Below are 14,153 nucleotides of genomic sequence, written 5' to 3'. Positions count from 1 at the left end.
CCTCCACGAGAAGTAGATAAATTATTCAAATACCTCCCTGCTCCAATGCTGTGAAATGTTTACCTAGGCTATGTATTGAACAGGTTCTGTTGCTTTGGTGGCAGGATTTCAGGGACTTGTTGATAACGGTTGTCATGAATTGAATTGTGTCCCCCAAAAATGTGTGTCAACTTGGTTAGGCCATGATTTCCCAGTATCATGTGGTTATGGAAGCCCTGGTGGCGTAGTGGTTAAGTGCTACGGCTGCTAACCAGAAGGTCAGCAGTTCGAAACTGCCAGGCGCTCCTTGGAAACTCTGGGGCAGTTCTACTCTGCCCTATATGGTCGCTATGAGTTGGAATCGACGTGACGGCAGCAGGTTTGGTCTTTTTTTTGGTTTATGTGGTTGTACTCCATTTTGCCATTGTAATTTTATGTTAAAGAGGATTAGAAGTCGCAATGATCCAATGTAAAGGGAGTTTCCCTGGGGCGTGGCCTGCACCACCTTTTATCTTACAAGAGATAAAAAGGAAAGGGAAGAAAGCAGAGAGGGGGACTTCATACCACCAAGAAAGAAGCACCTGCAGGAGAGCACGTCCTTTGGACCCAGGGTTCCTGTGTGGAGAAACTCCTAGTCCAGGGGAAGATTGATGAGAAAGACCCTCCTCTAGAGCTGACAGAAAAAAAGCCTTCCCCTGGAGCTGATGCCCTGAATTTGGACTTCTAGACTACTAGACTGTGAGAAAAACTATTTCTCTTTGTCAATGCCATCCCCTTGTGGTATTTCTGTTATAGCAACACCAGATGACTAAGACGATGGTGCTGATCTCATCCACACTCAGTGGCTATCTCACCTGCGATGTCACGACTAGAGCTTTTTTCCTTTTGCTTTCATTGTGATCCTTGTTAAATGAAAAAGCCCTGGGAGTGATACCATTTTAACACCATTAAAAAAAAATACCATTAGTAGTCACAAATCTGGGTGCAAGTGTTTCAGATTTTTTCCTGAGAGTACACTAAGAGTGTGTAGTATCTTTTTTTTTTTTTAATGGAAAAATGAGACCTAGTACACCAGCAATAAATACTAATTATAGAAAGGCAAACCTAACCAATAAAAAAAAAAAGAAAAAAGAGCCCCAGAGCAGATCCACACTAATCCTGATACAGGCGGCCTTGCTGACCTGGGGAAAGGAGAAACCACAGGGGTAATTGTAAGCTTTTTGGAATTAAATGAAATTGGGTCTTATCTCACTATGTACAAAAAAAAAAAAAAAAAAAACTCACTCCCAGATAAAGAATTACATATGAAAGCAAAACTTTAAAACTTCCAGAAAAATATAATTGAAGATCATTCTGAGCTCAAGGCTAAGAGGGATTTCTTAAGATGAAAGGAAAGAAGATGCAGGTCATAAAGGATGAGATTGATACACTAGCTCCATCAAAACTAATCAAAAGACCTTAAAACAGGTTCTCAACTCTGGCTGCGCATGAGGGTCACCTGAGGGACTTTTTAAAAACCCAAGTCCCCCATCTCCTCTAGGAATGGGACCTGGGCAAAATCTCAGTCCTAATATATGCCAGGCCTGGAGCAAGTATGTGAAAACCCACATACTTAGGTTTAATTCTTTAAAAGTTACAAGTCAAGCTAAAAACCAAAACCAAACCCAGCACTGTCGAGTCGATTCCAACTCATAGCGACCCTATAGGACAGAGTAGAACTGCCCCATAGAGTTTCCAAGGAGTGCCTGGTGGATTCGAACTGCTGACCCTTTGGTTAGCAGCCATAACACTTAACCACTACGCCACCAGGGTTTCCCAAGTCAAGCTGACAAACTGGTAAATACAATATTTTTCTATTCTCCCACCTTGACGAATCCTCCTTCATAACAACCTGGAAGGCCAGGCTCAAATTTAAAATTCTCAGACTCTTTGGGTTTTCATGACAGAAGGTGGTGGTTCAAGGAGAGTTGGCTCTTAGTCTGAAGGCTTCCCTTCTTCTCTTCACAGCTCTGATGCCATTCTGAGCCTTGTGCACACCTCTCTGGACAGCCCAGCCTCCACATCCAGGCGCCAGCCCACTACCTACAAAAAAAGCCCCTTGGCCACTTCTGTGTTTCCTAGAAGTGCAAGCACCAGCTAGACAGTCCACCCTTAGAAGAAGGGATCCTTGAAGAAGAGACCTTTGCAGGCCCTGGAAGTTGACTCAGAGTATTTGGGCAAGGAATTCCAGAGTCCTAGGTACCTGCAGCAAAGTGGAGAAGTGGAGCTATGGGCCTAGGGTGGGCACATCGCCTTGGCTGTATGGACTTGTTACTGGGCAGGGAGCTTTAAATCATCAGGCCCAGGGCAGAGTTTCCTTCTCCCTGTGTCTTAAGGTGGTACTGCCCCAGAATCTGTACTTTATGCTTAACTTTCTATTGATGTTTATGCGTACAGATATATGTATGGAAAACTACACAAATTACAGGTATTCAGATGTATTGCTTTGGGCAGATCTGCTGCAAAAGACCTCTTTAAAGATGTCACTTTACAGACTAAGGCGTGCCTGACCCAAGGCGTGGTATTTTCAATCACCTCATATGCTTGAGAAAGTTGGGCAATGAATAAGGAAGACCAAAGAAGAATTGATGTCTTTGAATTACTGTGTTCGTGAAGAATATTGAATATACCACGGACTGCCAGAAGAAAGAGCAAAGGTGTCTTGGAAGAAGTACAGCCAGAATGTAGAAGCAAGGATGGACACGTTATCAGGAAAGACCAGTCACTGGAGAAGGACATCGTGCTTGGTAAAGTAGAGGGTCAGTGAATAGGAGCAAGACTGTCAACGAGATGGGTTGACATAGTGGCTGCAAGAATGGGCTCAAACATAGCAATGATTGTGAGGATGGCGCACGACCAGGCAGAGCTTTGTTCTGTTGTGCATGGGGTACCTATGAGTCAGAACTGACTCGATGGCACCTAACAACCACAACGATAGGTATTCAGCTTGGTGAATTTTCACAAATATATTTATTAAGGACGTATGCATATATCACTTAAAAAAAACTTTAAAAGAGAATAGCAACATAAAGAAAAGACTGTTAAATACAAAATTCAGGATAGTGGTTTCCTCTAAAGGGGAGTCAAGGAATGGGAGGGGGAAAGAGCACATTATTAGAAGTGTTTTAATCACTAAATTAAACAGCAAGTTCACAGTGTACTGTGCTTCTGAACTCAAATATGTCGCATATATTCTTTTCACGTGTCCAGCATCACATCAATAAAATCACCCCAAGGTCCTGCAGTCTGTAGGCATTCTGCTTAAGGACAAATTAACCGTCTAAGGCTCCTGGGAGCATTCCTGTCATTGAGAATCTCGACTCATTCAAAAACAAAAGAAAACAGGTCTAGTACACTCTAAGAAGAAAGGAAAATGTGGAATACATCTTAAAACAATTCAATGTACAGAGGTTACTTTTTATCTCTTTTACTGGTAACAAATATAATACATAATATTCAAAATTTAAGCACTATAGAAATCCAAAGCATGAGAATTAAAATCTCCCCAAAATGCTCTATCCTGCAGAGTCAACACCATCAACAATGTGAGGTGTATTGTTCAATGTTTTAGCATTATTACTGATTTCTGCACAGATGGGTTCATTTTTGATAAACTTGTCTGCGCCTTACCTTTTCACCAAGCAGTAGTCTGTTGAACTGCCTTTTTCCTCGTAACTTTGGGAGAACAGATGGAGATGGAAAATGCCCACCCCTTCTTCGACTCAGGAAACCCTGGTGGTGTAGTGGTTAAGTACTATGGCTGCTAACCAAGAGGTCAGCGGTGCGAATCTGCCAGGCGCTCCTTGGAAACTTTACGGCTTCAGTTCTACTCTGTTCTGTAGGGTCGTTATGCGATCAGAATCGACTTGACAGCAGTGGGTTTTTCTTCCCCACAGATCCTCATCACATGCATTTCTCAAAATTCAGCTCGAGTGTCACCTTCTCCATGAAGCCATCGGATGCCAGGCATAGAGGGACCCCAGATGTCTGCTAGTCTGGCCCTCTTCTATGTTACAGAAGGGGAAACTAAGGCCTCTAGAAGCAGCAATTGGCCCAAGGTTACTGGGTGGATATAGTGGTTAAGCTGGTCCAGGATCCAGGGCTCTTTGCTTGCATTGTACATGCTGGTCCCTGGGAACCATCGAGTTCTACAGAATTTAGTCTGTTATTACTAAGTCTCACTGTGTGTGTTTTCACTTACTTTCATATAAAATGAGACTATGTATACATTCATTCATTTAACCAAAATTTATGAAGTACCTGGTGCCAGCCATGTGCCAGAGTACCTACCATGTGAAGTGGTACTTATATTCTCATGGGGGCGTTTGGGAAATAAATAAGATGATTTCTGATAGAGATAACTGTGGAGATAAAAACAAGCTGCCTCCTCAAAGTAGAATCGACCTTAATGACATGGATGGAGTAAAGCTTTTGGTACTTTCATTTGCTGATGTGGCATGACTCAATATGAGAGGAATGTCCTGATGACCCCCTAAAGTGTAAGAATTCCAGGCCTCTCTTAGTATCTTGAAAGAAAGAAAGAAAGAAAACAGTTGCCATCTAATAGATCCTGATTCATGGTAACCCCATGTGTGAGAGCAGAACTATGCTCCTGGAGTTTTCCACAGCTGATTTTTCAAAAGGAGAGTGCCACGCCTTTCTTCCGAGGCACCTCTGGGTGGACTTGAACCTGCAACCTTTCAGTTAGCAGCTGAGCTCATTACTGTTCGCATCGCCCAGGGGCTCCTCCAAAACCCAGACTCCTACAGGACACTAATTTGGATTGTTTGTCTCTTTGAGCTTGTAATTGTACACTGTCAACTCTGAAGCAGGAGAAAATCCGAATGTTCTGTCCCATAGCCACATAAATGTTTGTCAAGCAGATAGTCATCAAAGAGAAGTTTACCATCTTTGTCTGTGTGGGAAAATGATGCATGCAAATCACCCAACAGAAAAAGCTCCCTTGGGACTTTGATCTTATTTCCCCAGAATGCTGTATAAGACACATTCTAGCTTTCTCTCTCCAAGGTTTTCCTTTATCCTGTCCTGATGAGGGATCAGTATTAGCTGGGGGCCCAGGAAACTGGAGCCAGAGACAGAGACCCCAGCCTTCCAGAGCAAGTCTTGGGAGGTGATAGATTGTCTGAGGGACAATCCTTTGGTATCAGCTGGGCTTCCAACTGTCGTTCTCACAGGGTTAGAAAGACAGTGCAGAATAGCACATTTGGTCTCTAACGCAGTCACCTAGTTTGCACTCCTGGTCACAGTTGTCAAACAGTGTTTCTACTGTCACGTGGTGTTGTGGAAGAAGAAAATACAGAACAGGCTTGGCCAGGTACTGTGGCCCCTGGACTGTGGGCCAGAGGGGGAGACTAGAGCTGGCTGCTCTCTTTGTTATGAACCAACTAGCCACACATAAAAAAAAAAAGAGCCCTCTTATTTGTTTTTATTTATTTTTCTAATTGCAATTTTCATCAACAGTCATGTTCACTGTACAAAATTAAAACAACAGTTTCTAAAGGGAAAATGGTGATTTCTAATTTTTTGCCATTATAAATAATTCTAGAATAAACACGCTTATACATCCATCCTTGCATACATAGAAAGAAGCTTGGGTAATCTTTTAAAATATATTTATTTTATTATTGTTAAAGAAATACATGCTGATAGTAAAAAAGTCAGAATGAAACAACAGAAAATGAGAATCATCCACACCTAACCTCCAGTCCCAGCTACTAAGATAATTAACATGTAGCCTTACGGACTTTTTCTGTGTCTTCAGACATCTTTTTTTGAAACAAAAACAGATTCATTCTATTTATACCAATGCTGCAACCAGCTTTTTTTTTTTTTTAACTTGCTATCTCAAAATGTTTACATTCATTCAACAAATATTTACTGAGCACCTACTGTGTTAGAGGCAGAAGTTAGGGGCACAGCAATGCTCTTGCCTTCAGAGTTTATACTCTATTGGAGGGGCAGATACAAGAAAGAAACAAGCAGTAATGAAAGCAGAGATATCTCCCCGAGGACTAAGGTTCGCCTGACTCAAGCCTTGGTATTTCCAGTTGCCTCATGTGCACGCAGAATCTGGACAATGAATAAGGAAGACTGAAGAAGAATCGATGCCTTTGAATTATGGTGTTGGCGAAGAATACTGGATATACCGTGGAATGCCAGAAGAATACGCAAATCTGTCTTGGAAGAAGTACAGCCAGAATATTCCTTAAAAGCCAGGATGGCAAGACTTTGTCTTATGTACTTCGGACATGTTATCAGGAGGGACCAGTTCCTGGAGAAGGACATCATGCTTGGTAAAGTAGAGGGTCAGGGAAAAGAGGAAGACCTTCGATGAGATGGGTTGACACAGTGGCTGTAACAATGGGCTCAAACATAGCAATGATTGTGAGGATGGCACAGGATTGGGAAGAGCTTCATTCTCTTGAATATAGGGGTGCTATGAGTTTTTTGAAGCCAACTTGACAGCCCCTAACAACAACACTAATGAAAGCCAGAGGAACCCTGGTGACACGGTGGTTAAGCACTCAGCCACTAAGCAAACGGTCAGTGGCTGGAACCCAGCAGCCTCTCTTTGGGGGAAAGATGTGGCAGTCTGCTTCCATAAAGATTAAAAAAAACAAACAAACCAAACCTACTGCCATCAAGTTGGTTCGGACTCATAGCGACCCCTATAGCCTTGGAAACCCTATGCAGCAATTCTATTCTGTCCTGTAGGGCTGCTCTCAGTCAGAATCTACTGGATGGCAATGGGGCAATGGGAATGCAAGCCCAAAGGAAATGACAGGTGACAAGAGTTAATAGGAACGTGGTTTGGGTGGTTTTACCTCACTGTTTAACAATTCCATGGTGTGCAATGGAGTTCCCATGTTTACTGTGTTACAAAGGATGCTGCAAGAAACACCTTTGTCACATACATTTGCGTGCTTATAGAAGCAGATCTGTAGTTAGATGTTAGATATCTGGAACCTCTTTTCTTTCTAGAGGTAGTAAACGTTGCCATATCCAAGGCTAAAAGGTGGATCCTATGACCAGGAGGTTTCAGGAGGCAGAGGGTAGTGGGAGCTGCAGTGCCACTGGGGAGCGAGCACTGGGCTTGAAGTCAGACTGACAGTGAAACCTCACCTAAGCCATTTGCCTGCAGTCTCTGAACCTCCCCATCTGTGAAATGGGAGCAATCATGCCATCATTCATCCTCACATTCTTCCTGGAACAGGTATAATAAGCATTTTCTTCTTTCATTCATCTCATCAAACAAATATGAGAGATCTATTAAAACATATCCAATAAGGAGAGATTTTCCTAACGAGTAAGTAGCAAAATTTGTACAGTGCTGTTTCATTCTCTGTGCTATTCGAATTTTGGCCTGGAAACCTGCAGCATCAGTATCACCTGGAAGCTTGTTAAAAATGTAGAATCTCAGGCCCCACCTCAGACCTATTGAACCAGTTTTTCATATTAGTAACAGCCCCGGGCAATTCATATACACACGTTGGTTTGAAAAGCACTAATTTAGAATTTTTTTTTTTTGCAGCAGATTTGCCCAGTGCAATACATTGTTTGATTTCCTGACTGCTGCTTCCGAGGGCATTGATTGTGGATCCAAGTAAAATGAAATCCCTGACAACTTCAATATTTTCTCCATTTATCATGACGTGCCTGACCGAAGCTGTGGTATTTTCAATCGCATCATATGCATGAGAAACCTGGACGATGAATAAGGAAGACCGGAGAAGAATTGATGCTTTTGAATTATGGCGTTGGCGAAGAATATTGAATATACCATGGACTGGCAGAAGAAAGAACAAATCTATCTTGGAAGAAGTACAGCCAGAATGCTCCACAGAAGCGACGATGGCGAGACTTCATCTCTCGTACTTTGGACATGGTATCAGGAAGGACCAGTCCCTAGAGAAGGACATTATGCTTGGTAAAGTAGAGGATCATCGAAAAAGAGGAAGACCCTCAATGAGATGGACTGACACAGTGGTTGCAACAGTGAGCTCAAACATAGCAACAATTGTGAGGATGGTGCAGGACCTGGCAGTGTTTCGTTCTGCTGTACATAGGGTCACTATGAGTTGGAACCAACTCTAGGGCATCTAAAAACATCAACAACAATTTAGAATGGAAGATAAAATGGCAGATAAAGGGTCAAGGGCCTCTGAGGGATTGGAGAGGTTGTGACCTAAACCATTCTTCTGGGTAGAGTTTGGCTTTTCTGCCTGAATTACCAATGTTACATATTTACCACCTTAGGCAGAAAACTCAAGAGACAAAATCATTTCCTTCATCGGTTCTTTCACCAAGTGTGGGAAGCAGACTGTCTCAAGATCTTGAGCTGTCAGGGTGGGAGGGGCCTGAGGTGTCATCGTTCCATCCTGGCCCTCAGCTACTTCCCTGTTCACCCCGCCCACCCCATTTTATAGGGAGGTCCTGAGAAGGGCAGAGACTTGCTCTAAAGAGCACAGCAAGTCCTCCTGGCTTCAGGCCAGTCCTTATCTCTTCCCTATTTCAAGGTTTAGTCCATTATTTTTTTCTTATGGGTTCAGTCCATCTTTTTTAAAAGGTGAGTTTAAATATATATATGTGTGTATATATATGTGTGTGTGTGTGTGTGTATATATATATATATATATGGAAACTCTGGTGGTGTAGTGGTTAAGTGCTATAGCTGCTAACCAAAAGGTCAGCAGTTCAAATCCATCAGGCACTCCCTGGGAACTCTATGGGGCAGTTCTACTTTGTCCTATAGGGTCACTATGAGTTAGAATCGACTCAGTGGCAATGGGTTTGGATATATATATATATGTTCATTAAACCAAAAAAACCAAACCCACTGCTGTCAAATAGAACTACCCCATAGAGTTTCCAAGGAGCGCCTGGCGGATTTGAACTGCCGGCCTCTTGTTTAGCAGCTGTAGCACTTAACCACTACACCATCAGGGTTTCCATTACAAAGTAAAAAAAAAAAAACCCTCATTAGGGACAAAGCAACTAGGAGTACCTAGCAAGGTGTATATAAATTTTTGTATGAGAGACTGACTTGATTTGTAAACTTTCACTTAAAGCACCATAAAAAAAAAAAGGAAAAAACCCAGTTGCTATCGACTTGATTCTGACACATGGTGACCCCATGTGTGTGAGAGTAAAACTGTGCTCCATATGGTTTTCAATGGCTGATTTTTCAGAAGTAGATTTCCGGGCCTTTCTTCCAAGGCACCTCTGAGCAGACTCAAACCCCCAGCCTTTCGAATACTAGCCAGGCGAATGCATGGGAACTACACTATGTGCCACCACGGCTCCTCGAATGAAAGGAGCCAGTAACAAAAGACCACATATTGTAGGATTCTACTTCTATGAAGTGTCCAGAATAGGCAAGTTCATAGAGACAGAAAGTAGACTAGTGGTGGCCCCGGGGTGAAGGGAGGAGGTAATGCCGAGTGACTGCTAATGGGTATAGGAGTTCTTTTTGAGGTGATGAAAATGTCCTGAAATTAGATAGTGGTGATGGTTGTGTAATTCCCTGACTAAACTAAAAACCACTGAATTATACACTTTATTTTTATTTATTTATTTAATAATTTTTATTGTGCTTTAAGTGAAAGTTTACAAATCAAGTCAGTCTCTCACATAAAAACTTACATACATCTTGCTGCATACTCCCAATTACTCTCCCCGCAATGAGGCAGCACGCTCCCTCCTTCCAACCTCTCTTTTTGTGTCCATTTCCCCAGCTTCTAAGCCCCTCTACCCTCCCATCTCCCCTCCAGGCAGGAGATGCCAACATATAGTCTCAAGTGTCCACCTGATCCAAGTAGCTCACTCTTCACCAGCATCCACCTCCAACCCATTGTCCAGTCCAATCCATGTCTGAAGAGTTGGAATCGGAAATGGTTCCTGTCCTGGGCCAACAGAAGGTGTGGGGGCCATGACCACTGGGGTCCTTCTAGTCTCAGTCAGAGCACTAAGTCTGGTCTTTTTATGAAAATCTGGGGTCTGCATCCCACTGTTCTCCTGCTCCTTCAGGGGTTCTCTGTTGTGTTCCCTGTCAGGGCAGTCATCGGTTTTGGCCGGGCACCATCTAGTTCTTCTGGTCTCAGGATGATGTAGTCTCTGGTTCATATGGCCCTTTCTGTCTCTTGGGCTTGTAATTACCTTGTGTTGAATTGTACACTTTAAAGAGGTATATTTTATGGCACGTGAGTTCTATCTCAGTAATGCTGTTATTTTAAAAATGATAGAAGGAAGACAGTAACATAACCCTTTAAGTCACCCTGCCCCAGACTCCCCAAGTAGCCACTCAGTCACTCCATAAATGTTCACCAAGGGCCTGCTTTACACAGACCGTGGGCTGAGAAGTCCCCATGAACCAAACAGCTCACATCCTTAGAGCACTGGCCACCCTGGTATTCATACCTCCTCCATGATTTTGATCCCCACCTCCTTTGTTTCCCTCTGGTACCCCAACCCCATGTGCGGAGGCGGAGTAGGCAGAGAGCTGGGCTTCCCTGTGTCAGGGTTTTGTCAGGTGACTGATGATGCAAGAAGCGGGAACAGGACTGCAGGTAGTGGCTGACTGGAATGTGGTCTGGGTGGTAAGGACAGTGAGGGGGAGGGGGAAGGGACAGTGAAAAGGGGGTAGGGTCCATGGCGTGTGGGCTCCTGGCAGCTGAACGTAGAAGAGAAAAACACATCACCTTGCTGGCTAGTCTCACTTTAAATTCATGACTTGAGATTTCAATGGCTAGCAGCCCCTTAGTGCTGTCCGGATGTCCCAGTCACTCTCCCTGATGACTGATGCCTCTCCCCTCCCCTCTATAAAATGGGGACAGTAATACTTCTGTCTCCTAGGGCTGTGGACAGAGTTAGTGCCTGGCAGAGCCCTCCATCAGTGGCATAGGCCTCCGTCAGTGGTAGCCACGGGGGTTATTTTCTCAGGTCCTCAGTTTTTTTACAGACCAGGAGCTCCCTGGTGCCTTGGTCTCCAGGGAGACTCACACTCTGGTCATTTATTTTCTTCCACTGGTTGAGCAGGCACAGGCTCTTTGTCATATCTGATTATCCCAGAGAGTAAAGGGACCATTGGTTGTGAAACACATGGCAGGAGAGGGAGGTTACCACTTCCTGCAGCGATTGTTCCGGGTGACCAGTCAGGCCTGAGTCAGACTTTGAGCTGAAATGGAAACTTACCAGGGCCTCACAAAGGGTGTGCGTATGTTGGGGTGGGGTGTGGACCTAAGGGGTAGGGCAGGGAGGGAGGATGCTCCCCCAGGAATGAGGCGGTGCCTCCCTCCAGGGCACTTCAACCCAAGCCCAGGGCAGGAGGAAGTATGAACCTTGCTCCCCAGTGGCTCACGCCAGCCATTCATGTGGAGCAAGTCAACTCTCACCCCTACAGGAAGCCTGCCCTCCTCCCACCCAACAAGATCATCTGCCTTGGGTCAGTTTATTTGTAACACTGACCCCGACTGGCCTGCACACCTCATTCTTCCACCAGTGTACAGGTGCAGAGATGCTTTTGGGCATCTGGGGCCTGCCTATGACAAGTAGGTCCTGAAAGGTGTTAAGAGCAGTGGGAGGTGTGGGAAAAGCAGGGCTTCTAACCGGTTAGTTCTGGTTGGAAACCCTGCTGAGAATTTGTGTTTCTAACAAGTTACCTGCTGGGAATTTGCATTTCCGCCCCCCACCCCCATATTCTGAACCAGAATCTACATTTAACAAGATCCCCAGGTGATTCTTATGTATAACTTGCTGGGAACTTGTTTGAAATGCAAATTCTCAGCAAGGGTTCCAACCAGAACAACTGGTTTGAAGCCCTGGGAAAAGCCCTGCTCTGGAAGCCAGGACAACTGGGACTTGGCTACTACCCTGCTGTGTCAGCTTGGCAGCTCTCACACTCTCTCTGGTTCTCTGGGAGAAAAAAAAGGTGGACTGGATGCTCTACAGGTCTCTCAGCTCTAGAATGCTGCCAGAGCTAGGGGTTCCTCCCTCTCACTGGTGCCCTCAGGGGGAAGCCCCAACTCCTTTCCACAGCCCCTGCCCATGGTTGGACCTCACACCCTGCCACTTCCTGCACCCCCAGCAATATTAAAGGGTGGCCAGTTCAGAGAGCAAGTGCCTGGGCCCCTGTCCACACCACCCCCTCCTCTGCTGGCCCCCAAGCATTCTTCAGGTCCCAGCTTGGACACTACTTCCTCCGCCTGCTTCTCTTGACCCATCAACCTCCTCTGCTCCCCCCAACAGAGGCTGTTTTCTTTTTTCACCATTAGACTGTGATGAGGGCAGTGACTGGTGTACACAGGGGGTTAATGAATATTTTTGGATGAATGAATAAATGACAAATGAGGGAAGTGGAAGCTCCAGGCACGCTGGAGCCAGGGTTAACATCCTCCATGTGGGGCCTGGTGTGAGACCTCCTCAGAAAGGGCAACAGGGAGCTCTGCCAAAGAAGGGGTGCTGGTCAGAGGGGTGTAGATTTTCCAGAGAGTTCCAGCAGAGCTCCCTGTGGGTCTGAGCAGCCCTGGGCCCTGATCATGAATCTTGCTCCAGGAAGCTCCAGGCAGCCAGGCCTATGACTCATAGGCTCCAAGCTGAGCTTTCTTAATCCCCCTGACTTTTCCCCACCTGTCTTCTGCTGATAGGCTCTCCGGCTAATCCCTCTTGGGGTTCTCTCCTATGGCCTGATGGGCATTTCAGTTTGCAGGAAACCACTTCCTTTAAAGGACCAGCTCAAGATTCCTCGGCCTTATTGTGTTTTCCCAAGGAATCCTCGCTCCATTTATGGAGGGGAAAGGAAATGCCACCCATGCTGGCTAAAGGTCACCCAGATTTCTTAAAACTCCTCCAGACCCCACCTCCACACCAGCATCTGTCTCCGGGGATCGTTTGGCTGCTGGAATGGAGGGGAGCCCCAAGCCCTACCAGCCTTGTGGAGGCTGCCTGGTTTAGGGTACACCAGCCCCAAAGCCCTTGCAGCCCTTGCCTACACTGGCTGTCTGGCCACAGCCTTGAGGCCCTTATCTATACTGCCTGCTTGCACCCGGGGCCACTAGGCCTTCGCTCCAGTCCTGGGAACAACTGGGAATCCACAGAAATTGTGCCCAATCCCTACCTCCTGTTCTCTGCCCTCTCTGCCATCAACAGACCCTCTTCCCTTTCCAGATGTCCATCTCCCTCCTAGCCCAACTCATCCTGATAGCCCCTCTTGTCCTCGTGTCTATGGAAGACAGCACATCCAGGGGTTCAAGTTCACAGGCATTTCCCCTTTGCCCATTACTTTTATTTTTTTGAAAAATAAATGTTTTCTTTTGGAATACTTTTAGGTTTATAGAAACACCGCAAAGATAATACATCTTTGCATCTGGTACACCTGGTTATAGCTTATCTAACTATGGCACATTCGTCAAAACCGGCATCGGTATGGTACTATTCATTCAACTACAGACTTTAATTGAATTTCACCCTTTTTTCCACAAATGGCCTTTTTCTGTTCCAGGATCCAGTCAGTCTAGGAAATCACATTACATTGAGTCAGATGCTATTTAATCCCTTTAAGTCCGATGGTGGAAGATAATTATTTCCATTTTACAGATGAAGAAGAGGCTGGGAGAGATGAAGTGACTTTCCCCAGGTCAGGTCCTCAGAGAGGAAGGTGTGAAGTTTAGGATGTGGCATTTAGAGCCAGAAGCCACCTGCTGTGTAACCTTGAGCCTTAGTCCCTTTGTCTGAAGATGAGAGAGAATTACTTCAAGGCAGTTGTGAGGATCACATGAGGTTGAATATATTGGCATATACGTGCCCACAATACGGTCGCCGTTGTTATTGTTGTACAGTAAAAACATCACAAAGTTTAGTAAAGCCGAAAGGAAGTTTTATTCAGCATATGTCCAAAGAGGCAAAAGTGGGAAGCAGACAAGCCTGCTGCCACAGGAAATTACAGAATAGAGAGAAGTGAGAAAATGGACAAGCGTGCTGCCATAGCCATGCCTGTCCGAGTCCAAGGAAACTACAGAGCAAGCAAGAATGGGAAAGCGGACAAGCGTGCTGCGGCGGCCATGTTTGCCAGAGTGCAAAGAAAGTCACAAAGTCATCAATCTATATTAACATTATAAAAT

General features: G+C 45.0%; 1 long non-coding RNA gene across 2 annotated transcripts in view; it reads left to right on the top strand.

The window, feature by feature from the left end:
• Positions 1-10,606, top strand: part of LOC126072609 (uncharacterized) — a 30,155-nt gene extending 19,549 nt beyond the window's left edge. Inside the window, exons 2-3 of one of the 2 annotated variants that reach the window (XR_007516538.1) lie at positions 1,987-2,217; positions 7,571-10,606. This is a non-coding gene — a long non-coding RNA (uncharacterized LOC126072609). Of the gene's footprint in view, positions 1-1,986; positions 2,766-7,570 lie in introns of both variants that reach the window. The other variant, XR_007516539.1, reaches the window with a different exon arrangement.
• Positions 10,607-14,153: the final 3,547 nt, after the last annotated feature.

This window comes from Elephas maximus, chromosome 3 (assembly GCF_024166365.1).
Source record: "Elephas maximus indicus isolate mEleMax1 chromosome 3, mEleMax1 primary haplotype, whole genome shotgun sequence".
Taxonomy (NCBI): Eukaryota; Metazoa; Chordata; class Mammalia; order Proboscidea; family Elephantidae; genus Elephas; species Elephas maximus.
Note: the sequence above shows the minus strand (reverse complement) of the source record. Positions and strands in the feature narration are given on the sequence as shown.